Source organism: Hemicordylus capensis, chromosome 1 (genome assembly GCF_027244095.1).
Source record: "Hemicordylus capensis ecotype Gifberg chromosome 1, rHemCap1.1.pri, whole genome shotgun sequence".
Taxonomy (NCBI): Eukaryota; Metazoa; Chordata; class Lepidosauria; order Squamata; family Cordylidae; genus Hemicordylus; species Hemicordylus capensis.
Genome location: NC_069657.1, coordinates 125,208,283 through 125,224,056, shown reverse-complemented (window position 1 = coordinate 125,224,056; position 15,774 = coordinate 125,208,283). Strand labels below are relative to the sequence as shown.

At 46.5% G+C, this 15,774-nt stretch overlaps 1 protein-coding gene across 11 annotated transcripts in view; it reads left to right on the top strand.

The window, feature by feature from the left end:
• Positions 1-15,774, top strand: part of SERGEF (secretion regulating guanine nucleotide exchange factor) — a 188,092-nt gene that overhangs the window by 113,016 nt on the left and 59,302 nt on the right. The gene's annotated exons all lie outside the window — the stretch shown is intronic.

The following is a 15,774-nucleotide window of genomic DNA, read 5'->3' as shown; positions in this document are numbered from 1 at the left end:
GTGGTCACCTCTTTCAATATTCTTGGATCACGATTATGCATCTCCCTCATTTCCTTGATTTAAAAATATTAAGAGCTGTAAGGTTCTTCACTGTCTGAGACAGATTTGCTTCTGTCATCCAACACTATCCACTTCTATTTTCCTCTTAGCAGACTAAAAATTGAGGCAAAAATGTTTAAATATTTGGTACATACCTGTGAGGGCTGCAAGCCAAAAAAGCTGCTTTTTAAACCTGAATAGCAGCCTGTTTCTTTGGGAATGGAAAATTCTCGTTGGCAGCTCTTCTGGCAGGAGAAATGCTGCAACTGCTTGAGGCAAAGCATGAGCTGAAAGATTTTGGAATGCTACACCCACCATGCATGGGCATGGAAAAATATGGTTTGTCAGTCTCCCTATTTTAATGAGCCCCAGCATGATAACATCATTTGGGGATTTAAAACAGTGTGGCTACATTACAAAGTAGCTACAGGAAGCAGTATTTTAGTTATTATTATTCGGAGTCAGGGCCATATCTCAGCTCTCATAGTGTCTGGGAATGTAGGATAGAACTAATGGAACTGGACTGAGTGATCAACATAGGGGAGGGGAATTGTTGTTCCTAAAATCTCCCATCATGAACTTTGTAAATGAATGAAGCTAAGTTTCACCTTACATGCACATAAGCAAAATACTTGGTCTTAAAACGTGCTCTCCCTACTTTCGCATGCATGTATCTGTTTTTTCCTTATAAAGGGTTCCTTTTCAATGAACTGGAAGCATATTTTGTAAATGTTGGAAAGGGCTAGGCTGTTGTGAAAAGCACTGAGGTAAATTACACATTAGTATTTATTTCAGAATGAACTGGATCTTTTTTCAAGACTGTTATCTTTTATTCAGCAAAAAATTGGTTCACATGTTGGTAAAAGGAATGATGAAATGGTCTTATTTTAGCAAGGTAGAAAGCTAATTGGGTATATAAAATAGTGAGGCTTTCACACGAGCAGCCCTACCCAGGCTTGTGAAACGCCAGGATTGAGGACAAACCCCTGCACTGCCCTCTTGAGTAGCCCGGGATTTGTACCCAACCATTTACACCTGGTTAAAAGGGTGTGAGCATGTCCTTTAGCCCAGGTACAGGGTTGTGTGAATGCTCAAGCTGCACGCAACCCAAGCAGACAAAGCTCAAGCAGACACAGACAGAGTGCCCAACTCACGGTGGGATCCCTCAATGCACCGCACTCGTCATGCAGTGCACTGCGGGATATCTGAAGGTTGGGATACATTTCCCTGGCTTCCAGAATGTCGTATGTCTCGTAAAAGCACCGGTCACGTGGGCTCACAAGCTGTGTGGCTCAGGACCACGCCAGATTGTCTCGCGGGAAGGTAGGTGCTATCCTGCCTTCCCTTCTCCTGCCCTCCCTGGTGCGCTCAAAGGTTATGTGAATGACCTCAGTATGTAATAGCTTATATTCATTCTTTCTTTTAAAAAACCAATCCTCACTTTTCTTCTAAAAGGGAATCCAAAGTGCACAACAGTAAAAGTTTAAACAATCAAAACAACTGATAAAACAGTTAAGTTAAACTAAGTAAAACAAAACAGCAGCAACTCTATATCAATAATGTATATCAAAATATCAAAAATGTAAGTGCTAAAATGTAAGTGCTAATAAAAGCAACAGCAGTCAGCAACAATAAGGAATCTCCCCTATCATCATATTATGTCACAGCAGCAGCACAGCAGCAGAAAAAATTCTCCCCCTCTCCCATGGAAGTACTGCATTGGGATTGAATGGAAGTGGCTTAATGCAAACTGCTTTGGGTAAATGCATTTTTAAGAAAAGCAGTGTGGAAATGTTTTACATAAATTACATGTTGAATGGGGGAGTGGCTTTGAGAGTATTTCAGGATGGATTGTGCTCTTCTTTTCTTTCTGACTGAAGAAGCAGTAGGGCACTCGTTAGCTCCTGAAGCCAGATCAATGCTAGAAACAAATGCAGCCTTGGAGGTGGATTCATCCTGGAAATGGCTGACCATGTATTTCTAAGCTTTGTGGGAAGGTACTTCTGAAAAGTTGTTTGAAGATGGCACAGCAGATCATTTTGTGCAATGTGTCTTGCCCCCTCCTAAAGCCTTTGAAGTGGAAGGTGAGCTGTTTGTTGGCTGGAGTTTTTGGCTTGGCCTTTGCCAAGATGTATTGCGATCCCTGATGCCAGGCAGAACACTGCACGTGCCCATTGGACTGAAGTGATGCCCGAGAAAGGCTGTCAGCACATAAAATGGTCAGAATAAGGAACTGAGCTGTAATGGGGGTTGTGAACTGTGGGCCCCAGTTTTGGACAAACTGTTACGTATGTATTTTATTTTAAAAATCCCACCTAAGTGACCCCAAATGTGACTCGCAACAAAACATTTAAAACAATCTACAATAAACGAAAACAAGCAATGAACTATGAAGTAAATATACATAAGAACCTAAGAAAAGCCCTGCTGTATCAGGTCCAGGGCCTATCTAGTCCAGCATCCTGTTTCACACAGTGGCCTACCAGATGCCTCTGGGAAGCCCACAGGCAAGAGCTGAGGGCATGCCCTCTCTCCTACTGTTACTCCCCTGCAACTGGTATTTAGAGGCATCTTGCCTAGGGGAGTAACTATAATAGGGCAAGGGGAGACAGTTGTCTGGGGGCCCACTGCCTTGGGGGGGGGCAGAGGCAAGTCACATGACTGACTCCCCCAGCCACGCACCCGCCCGGGCTTCCTTCAGTTGTTTTCATCCTCTGAAATTGATGTGAGTGTTAAGACCTGGAGCTACCAGAACAGCATGTCTTTCTCTAGTACCATTAAATGACTTGTATTGTCCACAATTTACAAAACCTTTTCAAAAATAATCTAGGATGATGTTCTATTGTGGCACATAGGAGGGGGGGGAGAGAGAGAGAGAGAGAGAGAGAGAGAGAGATTTTTACTATGCTTTTTGTTGCCACTATTCAGCCTCATTTAAGATTTCTTTACTTCATGAGCTGAGCTTCAGTGAAGGGGGGTGGCATTTTAAAATCTTGTCTCTGGGCCCACTCCAACCTTGCTACACCCCTGGGGCTGGAGGTAGCCTACTTTAGACTAGTAAGTAGTCAATGATAGACCTGTCCTCCATGAATTTTGTTGTATTTGTATTCATCTTTAAATCCCTCTTAAAGCCTTCCAGGCTGTTGGCTGCCATCACACTTTGTGGCAGAGAATTCCATAGGTTGATTATGTGTTGTGTGAAAAAGTACTTCTGTTTGTTGGTCCTACATTTCTTGGCAATCAGTTTCATGGGATGACCCCTGGTTCTAGTGTTATGTGAGAGGAAGAAAATTTTCTATCAACTTTCTCCACACCATGCATGATTTAATAGACTTCTATCATGTCTCTGCTCAGTCATCTTTTTTCTAAGCAAAAAAGCCCCAGGTTTTACAGCCTTGCCTTGTAGGGAAGGTGCTCTAGCCCCCATATCATCTTGGTTGCCCTCTTCTGCACCTTTTCCAGTTCTAAAATGTCCTCCTTAAGGTAGGGTGACCAGAACTGCATGCAGTACTCCAAATGTGGCCACATCATAGTCTTGGCATACCAACCTTGTTGTTGGTATTTTCTGTTTGTTTGTAATGCAGTATCTCTTCTCAGCAATAATCTAGTGTCAGAAGGAAGAAGGAAACGGCTTGGGCGGGGCACTGACTGTCTTTTGCTTCTGCCCCACCTCTTCTCCAGGTGTGTAACATCTCCTGGGCTGTTGTTGAGCTGGGGCTTCTGCCACTATATAGGGCAGGCTGGCCCAGGGGCTTGGGGAAGAAGGAAGAAGGGAACAGCATGGGTGGGGCACTGACTGTCTTTTGCTTCTGCCCCACCTCTTCTCCAGGTGTGTAACATCTCCTGGGCTGTTGCTGAGCTGGGGCTTCTGCCACTATATAGGGCAGGCTGGCCCAGGGGCTTGGGGAGGAAGGAAGAAGGGAACAGCTTGGGTGGGGCACTGACTGTCTTTTGCTTCTGCCCCACCTCTTCTCCAGGTGTGTAACATCTCCTGGGCTGTTGCTGAGCTGGGGCTTCTGCCACTATATAGGGCAGGCTGGCCCAAGGGCTCTCGTCCTTGTGGCTCTCAGCCGTGGGGCGAGCTGCCTGGGGGCCCAGAAGATCTCTCTCCTTCTGCCTGAAGATCCGTCTTCCCTTAATCAAGAAGCTAGCAGGAGTTTACATAAGCCTGGTTCTGGTTTTTATTAAGCCAAGAGGCTGTGGTGGGTTGGTCTGGGGAGATGTGTCTGGGAGAGCGAAAAAGTGGGGATGGAGTGGGGGCGGCAATATCACGGGTAGCGGGCAGAGGGAGGTATGGCGGTGGGAGTTGGGCAGGCCGTTACAAGGGAAATCGGTCCAGGCAATTGAGGCCTGTTCCTTTTTCCGGCCCTTCTCCCAAACCTCTGACCCTAGGGAGTTCTGAGAACACTCCTTCGAGGATTAGGGTGCTGCTGCTGAATGCCAGGTCAGTTAACGCAAAAACATCTCTCATCCACGATCTGATTGTGGATGAGCGTGCTGACCTGGTATGTGTGACGGAGACCTGGTTGGATGCGCTGGGCGGGGTTGGTCTCTCTCAGCTTTGTCCTCCAGGTTTCCAGATCGTGCAGCAGCCCCACCTCGAGGGTTGGGGAGGAGGCGTTGCAGTCATCTTTCGAGAGACTCTCCCCGTTTCCAGGTGCCCGGTCAGGCACTCTCAGAATTTCGAGTGTTTGTCCTTGAGGGTGGGCCTCCGAGATAGGCTGGGGATTCTGCTGGTGTGCCGACCACCCCGCTGCACCTCAGTCTCCCTACCTGAGCTGGCAGGGGTGGTCTCGGAGGTGGCCTTGGGTTCCCCCAGGCTTATTGTTTGGGGGGATTTCAATGTCCACGCTGAGGCCCCCCTAGTGGGTGCAGCTCAGGATTTCATGGCCTCCATGGCAACCATGGGCCTGTCTCAATTGGTATCGGGCCCTACCCACGTGGCGGGACATACTCTGGATCTGGTTTTTGCCGACCAGGAAATAAATGATCTGGAGGTGGGGGAATTTGAGACCACTTCCTTGTCATGGACAGATCATCACCTGGTGGGGTTTAGTTTGACTACTCCGTCTGCCCTCTGCAGGGGTGGTGGGCCGATTAAGATGGTCCGCCCCCGGAGGCTTATGGATCCGCTTTGATTTCAGACAGCCGTCAGGGAGTTTCCAGTGTCCAGAGCTGGTGACCCTGTTGAGGCCTTGGTTGATCTCTGGAATGGAGTGATGGCCCGGGCTGTTGACACGGTTGCTCCTAAATGCTCTCTCCGGCTTGGTGGAGCCCATTCTGCTCCTTGGTTTTCCTTGGAGCTTAGGGCGATGAAGCAACTCGGGCGATGGCTGGAGCGATGCTGGAGGAAGAGTCACCACGAATCCGACCGAACACGGGCTAGAGCCCATTTTAGGGACTATGCTGTGGCGGTGGGGGCGGCAAAGAAATGCTTTTTCTCCGCCTCCATTGAGTCTGCTCAGTGCAGACAAACAGAGCTGTTTTGTGTGGTGAAAACCTTGCTCCACACATCCCCCAGACAATGGGGGAGGAGTCATCTACAGCTCTTTGTGATCGATTTGCCTGTCACTTTGCAGATAAAGTCGCTTGCATCCGTGCTGACCTGGACTCCAGAGTTTTGGCAGTTCTGGCAGACGTGCCTTTGGTACCATCTGGTCCCATTGTGTTGGATTCTTTTCGGTTGGTGCAGCCTGAGGATGTGGACAAGATCCTGGGCAGTGTGCGGGCGACTTCGTGCGCTCTTGACCCTTGCCCTTCATGGCTAATAAAAGCTGCCAGGGAGGGGACAGGCAGATGGATGGAGGTGATCATTAATGCTTCATTAAGGGAGGGCAGGATGCCATCGTGCCTCAAGGAGGCGGTGGTAAGACCTCTATTAAAAAAGTCCTCCCTTGATTCCTCCAACCTAGACAACTATAGACCTGTGTCTAACCTTCCCTTTTTGGGCAAGGTGATGGAGCGTGTGGTGGCGTCCCAGCTGCAGAGGGTCTTGGATGATACGGATTATCTGGACCCTTTTCAATCTGGCTTCTGCCCCGGGTATGGGACTGAGACTGCCTTGGTCGCTCTAGTGGATGACCTACGCCGGGAACTAGACAGGGGGAGTGCGTCCCTGTTGGTTCTGCTGGACCTCTCGGCGGTGTTCGATACCATCGACCATGGTATCCTCCTGGGCCGCCTCTCGAGTATGGGAATCAGAGGCACTGCGTTGCAGTGGTTCTGGTCCTTTCTTGAGGGGAGGGTCCAGAAGGTGGTGCTGGGGGACTACTGCTTGGCCCCATGGCCGTTGGCCTGTAGGGTCCCGCAGGGATCGGTCTTGTCCCCCATGCTGTTTAACATCTACATGAAGCCGCTGGGAGAGGTCATCCAGGGATTTGGACTGAGTTGTCAGCAATATGCGGATGACACTCAGCTCTATCTCTCCTTGTCATCTGATCCTAGGGAGGCGGTGGATGTCCTGAATCGGGGGCTGGAGGCCATGATGGTTTGGATGTGGGCTAACAAACTGAAATTGAATCCGGATAAGACGGAGGTACTGTTGGTCAGTAGGAGAGCCAATTGGGATGAGGAGATTTTACCGGTTCTGGATGGGGTTGCACTCCCCTTGAAGGAGCAAGTACGCAGCTTGGGAGTACTACTGGACCCGGCTCTGCTTTTGGAAGCTCAGGTGGAGGTGGTGGCCAGGGGTGCCTTTGCACGGCTTCGGCTGGTGTGCCAGCTGCGTCCCTTTCTCGAGAAGGCAGATTTGGCCACGGTTACCCACGCCTTAGTCACGTCGCAGCTGGATTACTGTAACGCGCTCTACGTGGGGCTGCCCTTGAAGAGTATCCCGAAACTGCAGCTAGTGCAAAACGCGGCAGCGAGGGTGTTATCCAGAGCTGCCCGTTGGGAACATATTACCCCCATTTTGAAAGAGCTGCACTGGCTGCCGGTTCGTTTCCGGGTCCAATTCAAGGTGCTGGTTTTGACCTTTAAAGCCCTTAACGGTTTGGGCCCGGGGTATTTGAGGGACCGCCTGCTCCCAAGGGTTGCTGCCCACCTGACGAGGACATCTGAGGGGGCCCTGCTCCGGGTGCCGACAATGAGGGAGGCCCGGCTGTCGTGCACTCGGGACAGGGCCTTCTCTGTTGCTGCTCCTAGACTCTGGAATGCTCTCCCTGTGGCCATTCGTTCCTCAGACTCCATCATGGCTTTTAGAAAGCTTTTAAAGACTTGGCTTTTTACCCAGGCTTTTACATAATTTTACTGCGGCTTCTGTGTGTTTTTATCTGTTGTATTGTTTTCATGGCTGTTTTTATATGTTTTTAGCTTGATGTTTTTTATTGCTTTCTTATTGTATGTTTTAATTTTTGTAAACCGCCTTGGGGTTGTGTTTTTAACGAAAGGCGGTATAGAAATGTAAAAATAAATAAATAAATAAATAAATAAATTCAATTTGTATGGATATTCAAGGTATGCTTAATCACAGTTCAGGTTCAAAAACTGACTTGTTCTACTCACTCATTAAAAAAAGGTGCAACTATGTTAAAAAAATGCATTCAGCTGTTCTCACGAGCAGCCAAGCTTAGGCTTAGGTAGCCAGGCCTGGGCTTGGCTGCCCAGAATAACCACTGGGATCCACGCAGATCCCGGCAGTCTTGTGGTGCAAAGCCCAGTGCTGAAGCTTGTCTCTTAGCTGAGGTGAAGGGTGTAAATCAGCCCTTAACCCGCCTGCTGTGGTGCACTGTGGGATATGCAGAGGCCAGGAAAATGAGTCCTGGCCTCTGTAGCCCTGGCAGCACAGGTTGTGTAGGCATGCGGCTTGTGAGCTGAAGGGATCAAGAGCGATCATCTGGGGGAAGATAGGCTGAGCCCTGCCTTGCTGCCTGCCTGTATGGTCATGTGAATGTTATCATTTTAAAACTGTTCTGCTCACGGGGAAAAGAGAGCAAGGCAGATAATAAAGGCTGTCCAATTGGAAAAGCAGGTTGAAACACACTGAAAACCAGTCAGCATTGGTATTGGATCTCACATAACATTTAGAACTTCACAGTTATAGTTTTAGTTATCTCACTTGTTTCTCACATTATAATGTTTTAACAAAATGGGATTTCCTGCAACTGACTCCTGTGCCTAAAGTGAAAGAGCCATCTTCAGGTGCAATGGACCAGTGGTCTCAGCCCCTTTTGGTTTTCTTTCTCTCCCACAGAATTCCTCATTCTGACTGGCTGGCAGCAGCTAACCCTGCAAGGGCCAGTTACACAATCTTGCTCCCTGATTTTCTCCTTTATTTTTTAAACTCTCTACTCCTTCCAGCCCACTTGCATTGTGATGCCATATAGATTTCCTCCCCCAGACCCTCTGTACTTTCTGCAACCTTTTCTGTTCCCATCTATTGCCTTCTCCATTGTGGGCTGCCTCCCTGGGCTCACGTGGCCCCCTGGATTTTACACAGTAAACTTTCCTTGTCCCCTTACTTGTTGTTTGCCCAACCCTGAAGAGCCTCCTGCAGACCCTGATCTTGCCAAACCATCATACTCTCATTTATGTCATCGGAGGCAATAGTGACTTTCATTAAAGGAAAAAAACAAGTTTAAGGCTGCAATCCTGTACACACTTATCTGGGAGCAAGTTGCATTAAACACAGTGGGATTTCCAAGAAAACAGGTTGTTGTATGCATAAAGTAAAAGTTAAGTGTGCCGTTGAGTTGGTGTCAACTCCTGGTGACCACAGAGCCCTGTGACTGTCTTTGATAGAATACAGGAGGGGTTTACCATTGCCTCCTCCCGTGCAGTATGAGATGATGCCTTTCAGCATCTTCCTATATCACTGCTGCCTGATATAGGTGTTTCCCATAGTCTGGGAAACACACCAGTGGGGATTTGAACGGGCAACCTCTAGCTTGGTAGTCAAGCCATTTCCCCGCTGTGCCAATTAATCTCAGTTTTGGGAACAAACATGAACCTTGTAATGTATTCATGGTAGCATGTGGTTTTTTTACATCCTATGGCCAGGTTCAGAAGTAGCACGGAACTGCAGGTCTCATGGACCCGTGGTTCTGTGCCCCCTCCCCTCGCTCTCCTGTCCACGTCCAGACATTGGGGAAAGGGCCCCTCTGCAGTCAGCAAGACTTCAGAGAGGCGGGGGAGCTTGCTGTGTGAGGTTCCTTCTTGACAGAAGGACAGCCCACACAGTCAATTGGGCAGAAGTGAGGGAGGAACTTCCTCTCTCAACCACAGTCCCGTCAAGCCGAAACTGCAGTGCAAGTGTTCAGTCGTAGTGTTGTCACTGCAGAAATGGAGTTTGCGGTGGTGAAACTCCACTCTGACCTAAGGTTCAGAGTGGAGTTTGATGAGGGAATCCATTGCTTTCCCCCACAAACTCCATTTCCCCGAGTTCACACATTCAGGGAATCTGGAAGTGAAGGGACCTCTGGTTTCCTCTTTCGTCTGAACTCCGCCTAAGTGTTCCTATCAGACACAAGATATGTTGTACCAGCTTGCCAATTGAAGGATTTAGGGGGGTGGGGGTGGGTGGAAATACACAAATACATCAGTGCATCCTTTTCAAGAGACCATTTTTAACCTGGTGATAATAAATGTGCGGGGGAAAAATATAATTCTCTCCACTTCACTATTCCTGTTTTTGACTTAGAATAGCATTTGGAAATGGCAACAGTGTAGCTTTTATTTCTGACTGATAGAAAATTGCAGCCATTGAAAGACTCGAAGAGCTTTTATCTTAATTGCATTTAAAGGACAATTTAGTTATGGCTTGGGAGATTGGACAGTTTCACAAGCCAGATGGCTACACAGTTATTAAGTGCTTGTGGTTTTGGACCTGTGCTTATTTAAAAGAATGCATGAAATGGAGAAAACATATGGGGGAATTGCAAGTACCTCTAAGTTTCTAAGCTACCAGTAGCAATCCTGCCGTGTCCTTCTGTTTCCATTGTTGAGGTGCTGGTTATTTGACTATGTTAAAAAGCACAGTAACTATCTTGATTTACACAGATTGTCTAGTGGAAGGCTGAGATGATGATAACAACAACAGCTTTGTTAGCCGCCCATAATAAATTGTTCTCTTGGCGGTTCACAATAGGACAACAATCGAATAAAATAAAATATGCAATTAAAACACATAGAGCAAAGCAAAAAATTAAAATAAAATACAAACGAAAAAGACAAACATTTAAAAATCATTTTAAAAACCTATTTTAAAAGACCTGAGTGTTTCACCTGGTGTCTAAAAGAACAAAGTGATGATGCCAAGTGATCCTCACTGGGGAGGCTATTCTAAACGGAGTGCCACCACGGGAAAGGCCCCCTCCTTTGTAGCCACCCACGTCACCTCCATGTGGTGGGGGAAGTCGAAGCAGGGCCTCTGAAGAAGATCTCAAGGTTGGGACATATGAAGCAGTGCCTGATGATAACTCAAAAGCCAGAATTTCGTAGGCTGAATCCATAATACCTAATCAAAACTTCTGCTTTAAACAAACAAACAAACAAACAAAAAAGCTCACTTGCAATATTTTCCTGGGAAGGCAATACCTTCTCACAGTTGGATTCCTGTGTCCATAAACCCCAAAGCTTAATTATAAGCTGTGAAGGACAAGGTTGACACATGGTGACCTGAACTACCTTCACCATGGCATGGAACTCAGTGCTGCTGGCTTGAACTCAAGAGGAGCAGATTGCTCATTTCCCCTTAAGACAGCCACCATTGCTGCATGATAAACAGCACAGCTGACCTTATTTTTACCGTAAGCAATTTCCCCCCTTCCATATATAACTTAACTCTGCAACCCGAAGTAAACAATCTGTATAAATCAATATAGTAATCACCTGAATAATTTTTCTAAATCTGATTTTGCTGAAAGTGCCCGCTTCCCATCAGGAGACGTAGGGCCTCTCTCTGAATTTCTGAGTTTCTGGAGGATAGAAGGGGGTGAAGGCTATTGCCTTCATGACTTGATGGTGGCTTTTCCAGAGGCATGTGGTGGTTTGTTATGTGAAACAAGATGCTAGACTAGATGGTTTCTTGGTATCTTGGCCTGCAGCACACATCTTATGGTTTTAAATGTCCTTGCATTAAAATCAAACGAAAACATAATACAATAAAAATAAATTCTAATAAAACTAAAATGATATACCGTCACTGCTACTGCTAGTACCTGTTCTGTAGAACAGTATCCAGAGCCAGCACACCTGCATGTGTGCTAACCTTAGTTTAAGATATTAAAAGGCTGTTCACATGAGCAGTCCTACTGGGGTAGGGCTGTTTGTGTGAAGTGCCGGGAATGTGTCAAAGTATCACTGCCAGGTAGCCCGAGCTTCCCTCCCCCCCCCCAGGTTTTTACCCAGGTAGGAGGGCCAAGTGTGCTCTTCCCCTTGCTTGCAGCTTGAGCAGACACAGAGTCAGTCAGCTAAAGCTCCTGGCTCTGGGGAAATCCCCCAGTGCACCACAGAACTCGCACTGTGGGATTTCTGGAGGCCAGGCTGCATTTGCCCAGCCTCCAGATGGTTGAATGGCTCACAGCCACGAGGTCACAAGAAGACACCAGATAAACTGGTAGGTGGTGGAAGTAGGTGCTATCCTGCCTTCTACCTGCCCCACCTAAAGGTAGTATGAATGGCCTTATAGCAGGGGCGTAACTATAATAGGGCAAGGGGAGACAGTTGTCTGGGGGCCCACTGCCTTGGGGGACCCCCCAGAGACAATTCACATGACTGACTCCCCCAGCCGCGCACCCACCTGGGCTTCCTTCAGTTGTATTCATCCTCTGAAATTGATGTGAGTGTTCAGACTTGGAGCTACCAGAACAGCATGTCTTTCTCTAGTACCATTAAATGACTTGCATTGTCCACAATTTACAAAACCTGTAAAAAAATAATCTAGGATGATGTTCTATTGTGTCACATAGGTTTATATATATGCTTTATACTATGCTTTCTGTTACCACTATTCAGCCTCATTTAAGATTTCTTTACTTCATGAGCTGAGCTTCAGTGAAGGGTGGGCATTTTAAAAGCTTGTATCTGGGCCCACTACAACCTTGCTACGCCCCTGCCTTATAGTGTGAACTTAAGCACGTTCACTTACAAGTAAATCCCATTGAGTTCAGTGCAATTGTATTTCTGGTAAGTGTAAATGAGATTGTAACCTCAGGCCAACTCCAGTGCAGAGTTAAACAAACTTAAGAGCATAAGAACAGTCCTGCTGGATCAGGCCCAAGGCCAATCTAGCCCAGCATCCTGTTTCACACAGTGGCCCACAAGATGCCACTGGAAGCCTACAGACAGGAGTTGAGGGCATGCCCTCCCTACTGCTGTTACTGCCCTGCAACTGATACTCAGAAGCATCCTGCCTTTGAGGCTGGAGGTGGCCCACAGCCCTCCGACTAGTAGCCGTTGATAGACCTCTCCTCCATGAAGTTATCCGAACCCTTCTTAAAGCCATCCAGGTTGCTGGCTGTCACCACATCTTGTGGCAGAGAATTCCACAAGTTGATTATGTGTTGTGTGAAAAAGTACTTCTGTTTGTTGGTCCTAGATTTCCTGGCAATCAATTTCATGGGATGACCCCTGGTTCTAGTGTTATATGTGTGTGAGAGAAGAATTTCTCTATCCGCCTTCTCCACACCATGCATGATTTTATAGACCTCTTTCATGTCTCCCTGCAGTCTCCTTTTTTCTAAACTAAAGAGCCCCATAAGAAAGGTGCTCTAGGCCTCTGATCAACTTGGTTGCCCTCTTCTGCACCTTTTCCAGTTCTACAATGTCCTTTTTTAGATGATGTGACCAGAATTGTATGCAGTACTCCAGAGCTGGTTGCACCATAGCTTTGTATAAGGGTATTATAATATTAGCCATTTTATTTTCAATCCCCTTCCTAATGATCCCTAGCATGGAATTGGCCTTTTTCACAGCTGCCGCGCATTGAGTCAACACTTTCAACGAACTGTCCAACATGACCCCAAGACCCCTCTCCTGATCAGTAATCAACAGCTCAGATCCCATCAGCGTATACTTGAAGTTGTGGGTTTTTTGTCCCAATGTGCATCACTTGCCAACATTGAAGCGCATTTGCCATTTTGTCGCCTACTCACCCATTTGGGAGAGATCCTTTTGGAGCTCCTCACAATCTGTTTTGGATTTCACTACCCGAAAGAGTTTGGTATCATCTGCAAATTTGGCCACCTCGCGGCTTACCCCTACTTCTGGATCGTTTATGAATAAATTAAGAAGCACCGTTCCCAGTACAGATCCCTGGGGGACCCCACTTCTTACTTCCCTCCCTTGTGAAAGCTTTCCATTTATACCTACCCTCTGTTTCCTGTCTTTCAGCCAGTTAGCAATCCTCACACGTACTTGTCGCCTTATCCCATTTCCTCAGGAGTCTTGGATGAGGAACTTTGTCAAAAGCTTTTTGGAAGTCCAGGTATACTATATCATCTGGATCACCTTGATCCACACACTTGTTGACACTCTCAAAGAAGTCCAAAAGGTTTGTGAGGCAAGATTCCCCTTTGCAGAAGCCACGCTGGTTCTCTCCCAGCAGGGCCTGTTCTTCTATGTGCTTTACAATTTTATCCTCAGGATGCTTTCCATCAGTTTGCCTGGAACAGACATTAAGCTAACTGGCCTGTAATTTCCTAGATCACCCCTGGATCCCTTTTTGAAAATCCGTGTTACATTTGCTAGTTTCCAGTCCTCCAGTACAGAGACTGATTGCAGGGATAAGTTATATATTTTAGCAAGGAGGTCGGCAATTTCACATTTGAGTTCTTTGAGGACTCTTGGATGGATGCTATCCGGCCCTGGTGATTTGTTCATTTTCAGTTTTTCCAGACAGTTTAGAACATCATCTCATTTCACTTCTATCTGACTCAGTTCTTTAGCCTCCATCTCTGAAAAGCCTGGTACAGGAACAGGTCACTATCCTCTGCCATGAAGATGGATGCAAAGAATTCATTTAGCTTCTCTGCAACCTCCATATCTTCTTTAATAATCCTTTTCACGCCCTCATTGTCTAATGGTCCAACCGCCTCCCTGGCTTCTGATATATTTAAAGGAGTTTTTGTTATTCCCCTTGACGTTTTTAGCTAAATGTTCCTCAAACTCTCTTTTTGCCTCCCTTATTTTCACGTTGCATTTCTTTTGCCAGAGTTTGCGTTCCTTTCTCTTCTCTTCATTTGGACAGGCCCTCCAATTTCAGAAGGAAGTCTTCTTCCCTTTTATGGCTTCCTTGACAGCACCTGTTATCCATGCTGGCATCCTCCTGGACTTAGTGGTACCTTTCCTCCTTTTGGGTATACAATCTAACTGGGCTTCTAGTATTGTGGTTTTGAGTAAACTCCATGCATTCTGGAGCAAAGTGATTCTACTGATTTCCCCTTTCAGCTTTCTTTTCACCATACTTCTCATTTGTGAGAAGTTTCCTCTTCTGAAATTCAAAATGTCTGTGTTAGACTTCCTTGGTGATTCTCTCCCTGCATGTATGCTGAATTTGAACTTCAGCCCATTGATGTCAGTAACTGACATTCTGACTAAGCAGCGACAGTCTGTGGGGAAGATATATCTGTGCTGAAGGGAGCTTTCTTAGCTCCAAGTGTGGAATGCGCAGGGTGGAAGGGCTGTTTTCATCAAACCTGGTCTGACCCAGAAGTTTCCTGCACCCTACAAAAATATATCTCCCAGAGTCACACAGCTCCTGAGAACATTTTATTCCATTCGTTTGTTTGTTTGTTAGACCGACCAACTGACCACCTGTTATATACATCTCTAGGCAGTGTACACAATCCAAACTGCAATAGAAAAACACTTTCACAGAATATCAAAACAATTAAAAACAATCCACAGAGTGAAACGGTTAAAATAATTTCACAGAATAAAAACAATTAAACAGTTTAAACTTAGTTTTAATTAAAAGCCTGAGAAAACAGGTGTGTCTTAAGGGTCTTTTAAAAAGAAACGGGAGATGAGGAAGCTCTTATTTTGACAGGGAGTGCATTCCAAAGCCCCGAAGGCAGCCACAGAGAAGGCCTGGCCCAGTGTCACCTCCAGACAAGTCGGTGGCAACTGTAACCGGACTTCCCCAGATGATCTTAATAAGTTTCAGGGTTCATGACAAAGAAGGTAGTCACTTAAGTATCCTGGACCTAATCCAGGGATCAAATACCCTGGACCTAAGGTAATGACCAGCACTTTATATTTTGCTCAGAAATAAATTGGCAGCCAGTGCAATTCTTTCAGAATTGGTGTTATATGGTCCTTTCATGTTGTCCCAGACACAAACTTGGCTGCTACATTCTGTACCAGTTGTAGTTTCTGAGCTATGTACAAAGGCAGCCCCATGTGAAGTGTATTACAATAGTCAAGCATGGAGGTGGCCAGCATATCCGCCATTGTTTTAAGGTCATTTACCTCCAGAAATGGGCGTAACTTACATATCAGCCGAAGCTGATAAATAGTGCTCCTGGCCACTGCCTCAACATGAGAAACCAGAGAGAGTTTGGGATCCAGGAGCATTCCCAATCTTTCAGGGGGAGTATAGCCTCATCCAGAACAGGCAGATCTAAACTGTCTCTTGGGTCTTGAGCCCCACAACCAGTACCTCAGTCTTATTTGGCTTCAACTTTAGTTTATTATCCCTCAATCAGCCCATTACCACTTCAGGCAGGCATTTAGGGAAGTTATGACATTTCCTGATGAAGCTGATAGGGAGAAATAGATTTGGGTGTCAGCATATTG